The 4,164-nt window shown below is 33.3% G+C and overlaps 1 protein-coding gene across 1 annotated transcript in view; it reads left to right on the top strand.

Moving 5' to 3' along the window:
* The first annotated feature begins 1,478 nt into the window (after positions 1 to 1,478).
* LOC102680354 (60S ribosomal protein L35a) overlaps positions 1,479 to 4,164 on the top strand; it is an 18,042-nt gene continuing 15,356 nt past the window's right edge. The window contains exon 1 of the mRNA XM_031513043.1: positions 1,479 to 1,482. The gene's annotated coding sequence lies outside the window, so the exon portion shown is untranslated. The remainder of the gene's footprint in view (positions 1,483 to 4,164) is intronic.

Below are 4,164 nucleotides of genomic sequence, written 5' to 3'. Positions count from 1 at the left end.
GAAGAGGAAGAAGAAAGGCTTCCATGGTTAAATCAGAAAGAGAGAGAGAGAGAGAGAGACGATCCACGAAGAGATGGAGAGCTCTCAGCAAATTGGAGAGACCCGGCCTTTTCTACTGCGTGCCCGTTTCCATTCGCACGGAAACATCGGTGCACCTCTTTTTCCCTTTCCCTTCCTTTTCAACTTCCCTTTTTTCTTCCAAAGCCTTTTTTTGCTCTCGACACTCTCTCCCTCTCTCTTCCTCGCTCTGTTCTTCCAACGGCCTATCAACTATCAGCCTCTCTCTGGCCTCGTTCGTTCGTAGCGGTGGTCGTTGTCGCGCCACCCCCTCAGGGAAAATAAGCAGCCAGGTCTCCAGCGACACCAGAGGGTCACTTATCGTCGCGGGCCATCTGCGGGGATCGTGGCCAGCCTCGAGCTTGCTCCGGGATGATTCACGTGTCCTCTTGCGCCGATAAGACGACGATATTCATCTCTGTCGCGGGAACTGTATCGTGATGTTTTATACGAAGAAAGCGGAGGGGGGGGGACGGAGGGAAGGGGGGGAAGGAAGTTCCGAAAGACGGTTTTTAGTGGACGGTTCGTGGAACAGGATTCAACAGTTCTTGCGGTTTTCCGCTTAATTTTGCGGATTCTGAATTAATTGGTTCGGGTATTCTTGAGATATCGGTGGACAAGTTTGTCTTGATTAATTCTGTCCATCGTTTTTCTTTTCTCTCTCTCTCTCTCTCTATCTCTTTTTTTTTTGATATTTGTGATATAAGGAGAATGGATTAATTTCTTTTTTTTAAATGGAACTTCTTTTTCATTTAATTGTAAGAATAAATAAATAAAGTTAAATTTAATTGTTTAAAATATATAGATGTAATATTATATAGCTATAAATAATAAATATTTTAATGATATAATTAAATTAATTTGATTATTTTTTTTTTAATAATCAATTATAGTTAATAATTAATTCAATATTAAGAATTGAGAATATTTAATATCTTCGATGTTCTGTAAACAAAATTTAAATATTTTAAAATAATACGTATCATAACGTGACTGCATAGAATGTCAGAAAAATCACGATTCAGAAAAATCGCGAAGGAATTATACAGTTCTATTTAAAAAAAAAAAAAAGAAAGAAGAGGAAAAGGGGGAGCAAAAGCTTTTTTTTTTTTTTTACGTGCATCATTGCACTCACAAGAAGAACGAAAGCGCGTAAAAATAAATCTTCTTACACGGTTCAATTTTTTCCTTCGCGGATATTTTCTATCCCCGACCGAAACGCAAGATATATAACCCGGCCCAATTGCATGACTCGCCCTGTACAATTTGTCAAGAGCAATCTAGATGATGGTTCACTTTGTCAAGTGCAACTGAAAACACGAATGTTATATACATTGCAATTCCGAATGTAGATTGCAAATAATATTTGTGTTAATTGCAGAAATTCCCCGGATATCGATAAGTATGCTTTTTAAAATAAATAATGTTCTATCCCTTAGCGCGAATATGAATAAAATTTATTTCATTTTCTCTCATTATTTTGTGAGTTATATATCTCTTAACAACGAATGTAATGGATTTCTTTTTTTCTTTTCTTTTCTTTTTTTTTTTTTTTTTCGTTTAATTCTTCGTGATACAATATTAATATCATACGCTCTTCCATTTATTCCATTTTTATCGTATGAAACTTTTTTTTCTTTTTTTCCTTTCTCCTTGAATCGAAGCATTATTCAATGGAAATATTGTGAAATCTATATATATTATATAAAAAAAAAAAAATTGGAACGGATTTATACGAGTAGCTGTTGAAAGAGAATTAAATAAATTAAATATAACGGGAACTAAATTTTTCTTCCTCCATCTTTCATTTCCGTGAAAAATATTCCGTGAATTTTAACTACATTTACATCTTAAAAAAATATATAACGTAAAAAAATTTGAAAACTTGAATATGTAACACAAGATTTACGAGCATTGGAGAATAAAAATTATTTAAATTCCCTCTCCGCTTGAAACTAATAATAATCAAATACACTTCAAAAATATTACAAAAAAAAAAAAAAAAACACAGAGTAATGAAGAATGAAGAATGTCATGAGAAAAGAATCTTTCTCTCTCTTTCTCTCTCTTTCTCTCTTTTGTCAAAAATCTCTTCGTCAAAGAATAAAGGATTTGAAAATCTTCTATCTTTTAAAAAAATTCGCCAGTTTTTTTTCGCCCTCTTTCTTTTTTTCAACGTTTTTTCTATCCCTCTAGCCAAACCAATTTCCAACGTCGAGCGTAACGTCGAAGACACGACAACGATGGTTTTTCGAGCTGTCCACCGCGGTGAAAGGGGCGGCAAAAGAGTGGTAAGCACGTTTGGGGAAAGAGAGGTCAAAAATTTTCAATTGCGAGCACACTTTCACTTCCCGTTAAAATTTCCAGCCACGTTTTCGCCCCGTTTTTTTTTTTTCTCCTTTTTTTTTTTTTCTTGCTCTATATTTCTCTTTTATCACGGATCATATTTTTTTTCCCCATGGCGCGAAAGAAGGAAAAATGGAGGAGGAATAAAAAGTCAGAATTTTTTTTTTTTTTCCCCTCTCTCCCTCTCGTATTTACTTGTATTATTTAACGAGTAAACATGTGTGTGTCTACTTCATACTCAATTTCTAATCTTTCTTCGATACGTTATACGCATTGAAACTTTTTACCTAATCTTTAGATAAAATTTTAATCGAGATAATTTTTATATAAAAATAGACAGACATTCTTTGTTGCATGTAATATTTCGTAATATTCTTTCGTAAATTGGATAATAAGTAATATGATAAAAATAACGTGGAAAGAATATAGGAATTTATTTTTATGAAATAATTTAGTTTTATACATTAGCACTGTTCCAAGCTTGAACCTCTCTCGAGTCTGCTAATTAGGGAAAGGTTAAGGGGTTGAAACTGACTGTGACGTCATTTTTCACTCTCGACCAGATATCATTTTTTACGCTTTGACGGATGGAAAACGTTTCAGATATTTTATCTCAAAAATAGCCCGGAGAGTAGCATTCGTATTTTTCATGCTATATTGAACTTGCAATCAGTCTTATTACCAGGAGACAGTACAAATAATTTTTTCTCTTCTCTTCTTTTTCCTCATTGCAATTAGTCTTATAACCAGAAGACAGGAAAAAATAATTATTTCTCTTCCTCTCTCTCGTTTCTTTTTTTCTTCTTTTCATTTTTCGCCATATTTTTTTTCTCTTTTTTCTTTTATTATTATTATTATTATTATTACACGAATTCAGGAAATTTTACTTCTCGCGAGAGAACAAAGGAGAGAACGTTGTCCAATTAATAATCTGTGTCGCTTCCTCGTTGAATTTCATTTTTATTCCGTACAAGAATCGTGGAAATTCTGTATGGATCTGGAGAACTGGTTTCTCCATTTAAGAAGATTTCTCTCTCTCTCTTTCTTTTTTTCTTTTTTCTTTTTTTTTTTTTTTTCTTTTTAATAGAGGCGTTGAAGTGTGCGGATGAGGAATAACTGGAACAATTTGTTAAATAAATGCAACTGGATATTCATTGTTACGAGTAACAAAGAAACACGGATATTCAAGTACTGGAATAATTATTTCTTTCGTTTTTTTTAGATCCTCTTTAAAATACGTATAAACGTTTTTTTAAATTTTTATTTTTCTTTATCGTTCTTTAATAATTATCAATAATACATCGTAGATTTCCCCATTTAATCTTCATCAATCTTTATCAATTTCTTAAAAATATTTAATCAATCGTAATGAGAAACGAAAATTTATCTATTTTCCAATAAACAAAAGAGAACAGAACCAAATCGAAGATATCCTTTTCCGACTCCTTTCGTTTCATTTCATCGATAATCGCGTCGCGTTAACTCGCGTGTTTTCCAAACAATATTCCCACGCGCGCCATTTCATTTTCTACGAAATAACAATTTCCAACTCGAGTAATTACTTTAAAACTTTCGAATTGAAAAAAAAAAAAAAAAAAAAAAGGATATTACGCTTCTCCGCCCTAGGATTTCCAACGGTGGACGAAAGAAAGACTATTGAAAAACCAGGAGGAAGAAAAAAGACGTGGAACAAACGGATGGAAAGCTGCAATAAATCTAGTTTCGCGGTGACGATGGGCGTGCTGCTCGACAAATCGATTG

Source organism: Apis dorsata, unplaced genomic scaffold, assembly GCF_000469605.1.
Source record: "Apis dorsata unplaced genomic scaffold, Apis dorsata 1.3 scaffold_564, whole genome shotgun sequence".
NCBI lineage: Eukaryota > Metazoa > Arthropoda > Insecta > Hymenoptera > Apidae > Apis > Apis dorsata.
Note: the sequence above shows the minus strand (reverse complement) of the source record. Positions and strands in the feature narration are given on the sequence as shown.